The sequence below is a fragment of the Sus scrofa genome, chromosome 13, assembly GCF_000003025.6.
Source record: "Sus scrofa isolate TJ Tabasco breed Duroc chromosome 13, Sscrofa11.1, whole genome shotgun sequence".
Taxonomy (NCBI): Eukaryota; Metazoa; Chordata; class Mammalia; order Artiodactyla; family Suidae; genus Sus; species Sus scrofa.
The window spans coordinates 7184804-7196260 of NC_010455.5; the positions used below are offsets into that span (position 1 = coordinate 7184804).

Sequence of the window (11457 nt, forward strand, 5' to 3'; positions counted from 1 at the left end):
GTCACAGCCACAGTCACAGCAATGTGGGATCTGAATCACGTCTGCAAACTACACCATAGCTTATGGCAACACCGGATCCTTAACCCACTGAGTGAGGCCAGGGAGCAAATATGCATCCTCATGTACACTAGTCAGGTTCCTTACTGCTGAGCCACAAAGGGAATCCTGTTTAACTTTTTAGGTTCCACATATAGGTAGGTGATATCATATGGTATTTGTCTTTTACTGACTTATTTCACTCAGCATAATACCCTTCAAGTCCATACATCTTGCTGAAAATGGCATTATTTTATTCTTTTTTTTTGGCTAATATTCTATTGTATGTATTTATACCACTTATTTATCTATTCTTCTATTGATGGATACTTAGGTTGCTTCTATATCTTGGAAATTGTAAATAATGCTGCTATGATCATTGAGGTGCATGTGTATTTTTGAATTCTTTTAACATCTGGGTTTAAGATTCACTGAAATTGTTGAAAATTTTTCACAAATTAAACAATTTTCCAGGTTTTGAAAGTGTGCATGTATTAAGGTTTTTATAGGCTGCATAATTTTTGGAAACAACAGCATGTAATAGTGGAATACTTTCAAACTTCTGTTTTCAAAGAGTTCTCTCCATAGTATAAATGTCTTTCAAAAAGTAGCTGTTTTCTCATTTATCACTACACTGAATTTTTTGTGGTGTGTCACATTTTTGTGTCCAACTAATTGTCACCATAGCAAAAGTCAGCACTTTTGGATCACTTGATTTCTTTGTAAGAGAAAAATAATTCACCTTTAATTGGCCTGTTCTTTCCAGGACTTTGTCACAGTCTCTCCTGCAACCTCTGTGTGGTTGCTTTAGCTGACCCCGTGGTGCACTTCTCCCAGCCCTTCACCCAATGTTGGTAACTAACAGTTGGTAGAAAGTGGAAGAAAGATGCTCCCCCAAGGTCACATCAGCTCCCAGGGGCAGCTCTCATTCAATAACTAGTCAGTGCTGGATTAAAGGCTGGTCCTGCTGTCTGTAAGATTGGACAACACTGAGGGGCCATCCCAACTCCAGAGCTACTCAGGGGATTGGTTGAGAACCTTGTGATAACTACACCTCTGTTCAGTTTCTCCCTCTGCCTAATCCTGCCTCTTTCACTTTGCCATAGTTGATTTGGAAGGCACTCTCCAGTACAATTTCTTTCTTTCTTTTTTTGTCTTTTATTTTAGGGCCGCAACTGCAATATTGTGGAGGTTCCCAGGCTAGGGGCTGAATCAGAGATACAGCTGCTGGCCTATACCGCAGCAACAGCAATGTGGGATCTGAGCCATGTCTGCAACCTATACCACAGCTCACCGCAAGGCCGGATCCTTAACCCACTGAGCGAGGCCAGGGATTGAACCTGTGTCCTTGTGGATGCTAGTCAGATTCATTTTCGCTGACCCACGACAGGAACTCCTCCAGTACAATTTCTTTATGTGAATTTCCTTCTCAGATTCTCCATCCTGAGGAACCTAACAGAAGGAAGTTGCTCTCCACAAAGGAGTGTGAAGTGTCCCTTATATTTTTAAATGTCTTGTTTTTATCACTCTAACCTCACCCATGACATCCTGTAGTACTTTACTCTCTTACGGCTTTATCATTTTTGCTGCCAAGAGCTTTCCTGTAAATGATAGAGGGAATGCATTTTATGCGGGGTATTTTATCTTTACCGTCGCTTGGGAATTTCTAAAATTCCAATTCAAATGGTTTCCTGTGATTTTCCATACATCATAATTTTTCTAAAAAAGGTTATTTATAACCGAGGGAAAAATATTACTTGGTCCTTTAGTTTAGTATCTCATGTTCACACAAATAGTTCTTTGTGTGTTTTGTTATTGGAAACAGAATCCAGAAAATACCATAAGCTGAAATGTGTTAGAAACATCCGTGCTTCATCCAAATACATAGCAAACCTTCAACACTATGTATTTTCTTCCAACATTTGTTTCTTTACTCCTCTATAATGCTTTTCACATATCATCCCAAAATATTTGCTGACAAAAGATGCACATTTTAGGTTTCACCATATGCTTTTTTTTGGTATTATTTCAGCTACTTTAACTATGACAGAAAGAAAAAGTGTTTCCCCAGTGGATGTGACTATGCTTTTTTACCTTTACCTTAAAATGAGACATCTCAAAAGAAGCTTCTAAATATTTATTGCCACATTTCATTACACTTTGTAAAATTATATATGTAGCGTTGCATGATTTTATAAATCCCCCCAAAATTGTAATGGTTTTTCCTCAGGTTTGAGATCTTAAGTTTTAACATCTCCTACTAATCTTTACGGCATCATGCTAAATCTATTTCTGGCAATATGGCAAACTGGATTATCCAAAAAACTGCCTGTTATAAAATAAAACACTCACACATGTTAGAGAAAATATAAAAAGATACCATTTTAAGATGTGTAACTGAGCCAGAAACTATGTAAAGAAATTTCTAATGGGCTACAAATCAAGTACAAACTGAAAACAAGAGCCAAACCACACTGGAAACTGACTCAGCTGCCTGGGGAGGGATCAGGAGAGGGCAATGGAATCCTTGTCTCAGTCACATAGAAGTTTAGGTCTGAGGACCTACCCAAGAATAAGAGATAATGCCTTGGGATTCCGTGAGTTTAAAGACTGCATTTGAGACACCCCCATAGAAAGCTGGGCCTTTGAAGATTCACACTAGAAAACATATCCACCACTGCCGAATAGTGTTGCATTCTATTATATCAGCATCTCTGGGTGGTGGAGCCAGGTATCAGTACTGTAAAAAAGTTGTTTTTTAGGTTTTATCGAGAAATAATTGATATACATCACGTTTATATCAATAAATATACATTTAAGGTACACAGCATGATGGTTTGATTTATACATGTCTTTACTATTGCAATAAATTCAGCTATCGTCATCTCATATAGATACAATGTAAAGAAAAGAAGAAAAAGGAAGAAACATTTCCCAACTAGGAACCATGAGGTTGCGTGTTGGACCCCTGGCCTTGCTCAGTGGGTTAAGGATCAGGCGTTGCGGTGAGCTGCGGTGTAGGTCGCAGTGGTGGCTCGGATCCCACGTTGCTGTGGCTCTGGCGTAGGCTGGTGGCTACAGCTCCGATTAGACCCCTGGTCTGGGAACCTCCATATGCCGCAGGAGCGGCCCTAGAAAAGGTGAAAAAACAAAAATTAATTAATTAAAGTTTATTTGATTTACAATATTATGTTCATTGCTGCTGTATAGTAAAATGATTCCATTATGCATATATATGGAAACACTTTTTCATGATTTTTTTCCATCATGGTCTATCATGTGCCATACAGTAGGACTTGTTTATCCATTCCTTTTCTATTTTTTTTTTTTTTTGTCTTTTTGTCATTTTAGGGCTCACCCACGGCACATGGAGGTCCCCAGGCTAGGGGTCTAATTGGAGCTGTAGCTACCCGACTATGCCAGAGCCACAGCAATACCAGATCTGAGCCACATCTGTGACCTACACCACAGCTCACAGCAACGCTGGAAACTTAACCCACTGAGTGAGGCCTAAAAGGGATATAGTTATGAATTTTTAGGGATCCAACCCGCAACCTCATGGTTCCTAGTTGAGTTCGTTAACCACTGAGACACGATGAGAACTCCTAAACTTTAATTAAAAAAAAAAAAGAAAAGAGGAGTTCCCGTCGTGGCCCAGTGGTTAACGAATCCGACTAGGAACCATGAGGTTGCGCGTTCCATCCCTGGCCTTGCTCAGTGGGTTAACGATCCGGCATTGCCGTGAGCTGTGGTGTAGGTTGCAGACGCGGCTCGGATCCCGCGTTGCTGTGGCTCTGGCGTAGGCTGGCAGCTACAGCTCCGATTTGACCCCTAGCCTGAGAACCTCCATATGCCATGGGAGTGGCCCTAGAAAAGGCAAAAAGACCAAAAAAAAGAAAAGAAAAGAAAAAACATTGTGAGATTCAAGGATGACTGCTAGAGCACTGGGAAGGATGGGATGAGATTTAACTGAGATGGGAAAGTCTAAATGAGGAAAAGAGATTTTTTGGTGGTGGTGGAGGGGAAATCATGAATTCAGATTTTTACACCATAGTTTTGAGATGTCTCTTAGATACTCAAGAAATGAGATCTTAACAGGAGCTGAATACCTATTATCTATCTATCTATCTATCTATCTATCTATCTATCTATCTATCTATCTATCTATCTATCATCTATCCATCCATTTCCCACCAGCTGTCTCTACCTCTTTCTACATCTGTTTATGTATGTGTATATATAATATATATATAGACCCAGACTTCCAAGTATGGATATTTGACACGATTGGCATCTGCTGACTTCCCTTATTATATTTTCCTCCAATTCCCCACAGGTCTGGGGCCCTCTTTTGGATGTTTGAATGCCAGTGACTCACAAATATTGTTGCCTATGAAACTACCAGGGGGAGATTTAAAAATCCTGATGCTAGGGTTGCATTCTATTATATCAGCATCTCTGGGTGGTGGAGCCAGGTATCAGTACTGTAAAAAAGTTGTTTTTTAGGTTTTATTGAGAAATAATGGATATACATCACGTTTATATCAATAAATATACATTTAAGGTACACAGCATGATGGTTTGATTTATACATGTCTTTACTATTGCAATAAATTCAGCTATCGTCATCTCATATAGATAAAATGTAAAGAAAAGTAGAAAAAGGAAGAAACATTTTTATCCTTTTGAAACTCTTAACTATCATTATCACGTTATACTTTACATCCTAGTACTTATTTATCTTACGACTGGAAATTTGTACCTTTTGACCACCTTCTTCAAATTTCTTCTCCCTCCACCCTTTGCCTCAGGTAACCACGTCTCATCTTTTTTTTTTTTTCCTGTGCATTTTTTTAAAATAGTTATTTCCCCAATACATTTTTTTTCCTGCTGTACAGCATGGTGACCCAGTTACACATACATGTGCACATTCTATTTTCATATATTATCATGCTCCATCATAAGTGACTAGACATAGTTCCCAGTGCTACACAGCAGGATCTCATTGCTAATCCATTCCAAAGGCAATAGTTTGTATCTATTAACCCCAAGCTCCCCAACCACCCCACTTCCTCCCCTCCCCCGTGGCAACCACAAGTCTGTTCTCCCAGTCCATGATTTTCTTTTCTGTGGAAAGGTTCATTTGTGCCTTATATTAGATTCTAGATGTAAGTGATATCATATGGTATTTGTCTCTCTCTTTCTGACTTACCTCACTCAGTATGTCTCTAGCTCCATCCATGTTGCTGCAAATGGCATTATTTCATTCTTTTTTTATGGTTGAGTAGTGTTCCATTTTAAAGACTCCACATATAAGTGAGATTATACAGTGTTTGTCTTTCTCTGTCTGACTTATTTCACTTAGCATAATACCCTCAATTTTCATCCATGTTGTCACAATGGTAGAATTTCCTTTTTTTTTTTAATGGCTGAGTAGCAACCCATTTCATATATGTATATATATATCATATATATATATATCCCACAACTTTTTAATCATATTACATGTATATATATCCCACAAGTTCCTTATCCATTCATCTATTGGACACTTAGTTTGCTTCCACGTTTTAGTTATTATAAAAAATGCTGCTATAACTATAGGGAGCAGATATCTTTTTGAGTTAATGTTTTCATTTCCTTTGGATATATTCACAGAAGTGGAATTGCCAGATCATATGATAGTTCTATTTTTAATTTTTTGAGGAACCTCCATATTGTTCCCCATAATTGCTATACCAATTCGCAGTACTACCAACAATACACAACAGTACAAAAGGATTCCCTTTTCTCCACATCCACACCAGCATTTGTCTTTTTTTTTTTTTTTTTTTTGCCTTTTCTAGGGCTGCTCCCATGGCATATGGAAGTTCCCAGGCTAGGGGTCTAATCAGAGCTGTAGCTGCCGGCCTACACCAGAGCCACAGCAACGCTGGATCCAAGCCTCATCTGCAACCTACACCACAGCTCACGGCAACTCCGGATTGTTAACCCACCGAGCAAGGCCAGGGATCGAACCCACAGCCTCATGGTTCCTAGTTGGATTTGTTAACCACTGAGCCATGACGGGAACTCCAGCATTTGTCTTTTTGATGATGGTCATTCCAACATGAGTGAGGTGATATCTCATTGAGGCTTTAATTTGCATTTTCCTAATGACTAGTAACGTTGAGTATCTTTTTATATAACTGTTGTCCCTTCATATATATCTTCTTTGGGAAAATGTTTATTTAGGTTCTCTGCCCATTTTAACTGCTTTTTTTTTTTTTTTTTGTCTTTTTAGGCTGCTCAAGTGGCATGTGGAGGTTCCCAGGCTAGGGGTCTAATCGGAGCTGTAGCTGCCGGCCTATGCCACAGCCATAGCAACACAGGATCTGTGCTGTGTCTGAGACCTACACCAGAGCTCATGGCAATGCCAGATCCTTAACACACGAGCGAGGCCAGGGATCGAACCTGAAACCTCATGGTCCCTAGTCGGATTCATTTCTGCTTTGCCATGCCGGGAACTCCAAACTGGGTTATTTTTTTAAAACTATTGTGTTGTATGTATTCTTTATATATTTAGATATTAATCCCTTATCATATATTTAATACATACTATATATATGAAATGCACATATATTTTTTTCCATTCCATATGTTGTCTTGTCACTTTAGGCATCAGTACTTTAAAAATATTTTTAAAATTATAGTTGATTTACATTGTTCTGTCAATTTCTGCTGTACAGCAAAATGACCCAGTCATACATCCATACATACTCTCTTTCTCATATTATCTTTCATCATGCTCCATCACAAGTGACTGGACATAGTTTCCTTGTTAAACAGCAGGACTTCATTGTCTATCCATTCTAAATACAACAGTTTAGATCCATTAACCCCCAAATCCCAGTTGATTCCACCCCCTTTCTCTCCCCCTTGGCAGCCACAAGTCTTCTGCCATGTCTGTGAGTCTGTTTCCGTTCTGTAGATAGGTTCACCTGCAGGCATCAGTACTTTTTAAAAGTCTTCGGATGATTCCAATATGCAGCAAAGTATGGAAACACACTGCTGTATCCTCTGGCTACCAAAAGTGTGGTTCTCCACCCAGCAAATGTGGTCCTTCAACCAGCAGCATTGACATCACCTTGTGAGAAATGCAGGATCTCAGGCACCACGCTGTCTTCCTGAATTAGGCCCTGCATTTTTAACCACCTCTTCCAATGATTTATGTTCGCACTAATGTCTGAGAAGCACTGTGTTTATCTCTTGTTTTTATGCCTTTGCAGAAACTGTATTCACTGTCAAGTTGCCTGCCCACTCATCCTGCTGGCTCATTCCCACTTATTCTTTAAGATTGACCTCAGGCATCCTCTTCCTGGAAGCCTTCCTCATCCTTCTTTCTACACACACATCTTTACTACAATTGTTGACTTAGTCCATAGTCCCCTAGATTTTGGACCCACAATGGCAGAGACAGTAGGTGCTCAGTCAGTGTTGAACTAATGTGGGCAACGCAGATACTGGTCAGGTGGGACTCACTGGTGTAGATGGCCCGACCTGGGTCTTTCAAAAGCAACCGACCCTGATGTGGCAAGTTCTGACCCACTGGCTGCATATTAGTCTCTTTTATCTTCCTTGAGGCGAAGGCTGAATTCTTTAAGGGTAACCTCCCTCTTAGATGTGAGGGCTTAGGCTATCTTGGGTTTCTTCTGGGATTTCATGAAAATTGTTTCCTACGATAAACTTCTTTTCCTAATTGTGAAACCAGTTGCACAAAGAAGGACCACTGGAGGAGGGTCATCAAAAGGTACCAGCTTCTGGTTAGATGATATATAAGCACTAGGGTGTCATGTACAACATGATGACTGTCGCTAACACTGTTCTATGATATACAGCTGACCTCTGGACAATGCAGGGGTCAGGGGCACCCAGTGGAAAAGCCAAGTGTAACTTTTTTTTTTTTTTGGTCTTTTTTTTGTTGTTATTGTTGTTGTTGTTGCTATTTCTTGGGCCGCTCCCGCGGCATATGGAGGTTCCCAGGCTAGGGGTTGAATCGGAGCTGTAGCCACCGGCCTACACCAGAGCCACAGCAACGCGGGATCCGAGCCGCGTCTGCAACCTACACCACAACTCACGGCAACGCCGGATTGTTAACCCACTGAGCAAGGGCAGGGACCGAACCCGCAACCTCATGGTTCCTAGTCGGATTCGTTAACCACTGCGCCACGACGGGAACTCCCCAAGTGTAACTTTTGACTCCCTAAAAACTAATAGCCATTTATTCACCAGAAGCCTAACCAATAACATAAACAGAAGCCTAACCAATAACATAGACACCTATTTTGTACCTTATGTATATTAAATACTGTATTACAATAAAGTAACCTAGAGAAAGGATATTATTAAGAAATAATATAATAAGAAAAGGAAAATACATTCATAGTATGGTACTGTATTTATCAATACTATTAAGTTCATATCTGTTTACAAGGTCAATCATTTGTCTATCAGTACCTACATCAATATTGACTTATATGGGGAGTTCCCGTCATGGCTCAGTGGTTAACTAATCTGACTAGGAACTGTGAGGATGCTGGTTCGATCCCTGGCCTTGCTCAGTGGGTTAAGGATCCGGCGTTGCCATGAGCTGTGGTGTAGTTTGCAGTCACAGCTCGGATCTGGCATTGCTGTGGCTCTGGTGTAGGCCAGCAGCTATAGCTCTGATTAGACCCCTAGCCTGGGAACCTCCAAATGCTGTGGGTGTGGCCCTAGAAAAGACAAAAAAAAAAAAAAGACAAAAAAATTTGACTTATATGACACAAAACACTGTAGATGTTATCCTTATTACTAACACTTTACATCAAAAATGAAAAATAAATTCATATTTATTTACAGGTATAACAATACATGCATTGATACTGAAATAGTAGCGATATGATTACTTTATGATAGCCTACCATAATTTGTTGTTTCTCTGTAGCCTAGCCTGTATAGTAATGAATATCATTATATATTTTTTATGGCACACAGTGTTGTAGTCATATTTATAATAGAGTATTAGAAACATTGTTACATTAAAAAACCCTTACCTGTGATAAGAGAGAGGCATACTGTAATTCTTTGAAAGTGGAGTTATAAAACAGTGGGAAAACTAACACATTATTAATTTTATATTAAATATCACTCATCTTATGCCTAGGTAAGGACAGGCTATGCACTTCAATGTATCTTGCAGGTGATATTCTACATGTCTATTTTTGAATAGTTATTGAAAAATATTGCTCATCAGTGGAATCATACAGTTCAAACCTATGTTGCTCAGGGGTCAACTGTACAGGAAAGTTAAGTGAATAGATCCTCAGAGTTCTCATCCCTAGGAAAAAAAACCTTTCTTTTTTTTTTTTTTTTTTTTTTTTTTTGCTTTCCTTTTTTATTGTACCAATGTGAGATGATGGATGCTCACCAAACTTGTGGTAATCATTTCACAATATGTGAAGTCAAACCATTATGCTGTACACCCTAAACTTATACAGTGATGTATATCAATTATATTTCCATAAAACTGGAAAAAAGTACATGGAAAATATGAATTATTTGTTATTCTGTCACTCATAAAAAATATTTAAAAAAATTTTTTTTGGCTGCAAATGCAGTGTGTGAAAATTTCTGGGCCAGTGATCAGACCTGTGCCATAGTAGTGACTTGAGCTGCTGCAGTAACAATGCTGGAAACTTAACCCTCTGAACCACAGGGGAACTCCAAAAATATTCATTTTTTGGGGCCTATACTTTTCTAGTATTTATAGGGAGAAAATAATACTACAGAGTGTCTTTTAAGACTCCCAGGATCCGCCCTCCTAATCCCTCTCTGACTTCTTTTCTGCTATTTGTTCCGCCAGTTGGAGTCTCACTTGCCCCTTGGCTGATACTGATGAACTCCAGGCATACTTTACCTCAGGCCCTTGTTCTGGCTCTTTCCCAAGTGGGACCATCTCTTTAAGTAGCCCTCACCCTCCAGTCTTTGCTCAAATCTCACATTCTCAAAAAAGCCTAGCCCCACAACCCTACTTAAGTCCTACACCCACCCGCACATGTCCTTAAACATACCACTTCCTGAAATCCTTAGTCTGCTCCATTCTGCTTTTCTTAACAGAATTTAGGATTTTTTTTTAACATACTGGAGAATGTATTCATTTAATTGTCTATTATTCATTGCCAGGCTTGCTTCCCCGCCCCTGGCCCCCACTGCCTTCTAGAATGTAACTCTCTAAGGACAAAGGATCTTTGTGAGTTCAACAGTGATTGGCAAATAGCAGATGGTCAATACAAATTTGTTGAAGGAGTAAATGTAACTAAACTGTCACTAAAACAGTCACGTTTTGTGACATGCTGTTTTTTAGCCTTGGTGATAAACTGTTGTTTTTAACTTAGCCATAGAGGGTGTCCATGTCCTCCCACAAATAAATATTCTTTGACCTGGCTATATTCTTGAAAGTTTTCATGATTTATTTCAAAACAGTTTCTGTAAGCATTATTAAGCACAAACAGGAGTTCCCTGGTGGTCTAGCAGTTAAGGATCTGGTGTGGTCACTGCTGTGCTGCACCTTTGATCCCTGGCCTGGGAACTTCTGCATGCCACAGGTGCAGCCAAAAGAAAAAAAAAAGGCACAAACATCAGTAAAGATTTGAAGCAAGACCAGGGAAGAGCTGACGTCATCCCATTTATTATGTTTATTCATATATATTTGTTGAATAAATGAATACATTTTATGGTATAAGTATATAATACTTTAATAAATGTTATATTTTATGTATTTCATATAATAGGATATATCTCTTCCCTGTTATGCATATATTTGTGTGTGTGTGTATATACATATATATATGTCTTATGAAAAAAATGGTTGTAGAGAAGCTGAGGGAATAAAAATTTGAATTAGATGCTGAAATAATATTCTTACAGGCAGAAGCCATGTGTGACTTAACTTTTTTCTCCCTCTTGGTTATGGTAGAGGCTCTCTCCAGCTCTGAGGGGTTCATCCCATCCTCACTGCCGGGGTTGCCACGCAACTTGGAGGGGTCTGTGACAGCAGCTGCCCCTTCCCCACAGGAGAGCAAAAACAGCAACTTCTATTCCCTCTCCCCTCTGCCCCTGGTTCCATGGGTGACTGGTCCTCTGGTGGATGACAAAATGACTCTAGACTAAAATGCGCATTTTATTCTTGGATATGATTTTCAGATTGGGGGGGTTTGTGTGTGTCACAGGGACGAAAGAGGCAAAGAATTTTGAGATTAATGGAAAGAACTCCACTTTGCTCTGGTCGCTCCTTTTGTCCCTCGGTCAGGCTTATTCACCCTTCTCCATTGTTCTGCTGTTGGCCAGTGTGATTGCTCGACCACCTATGGCTTTTTCATCTCTTTGCCAGCTTGGTTCACACAT

General features: G+C 39.5%; 1 pseudogene; it reads right to left on the bottom strand.

The window, feature by feature from the left end:
* LOC100627021 overlaps positions 1–11457 on the bottom strand; it is a 32170-nt pseudogene extending 20713 nt beyond the window's left edge.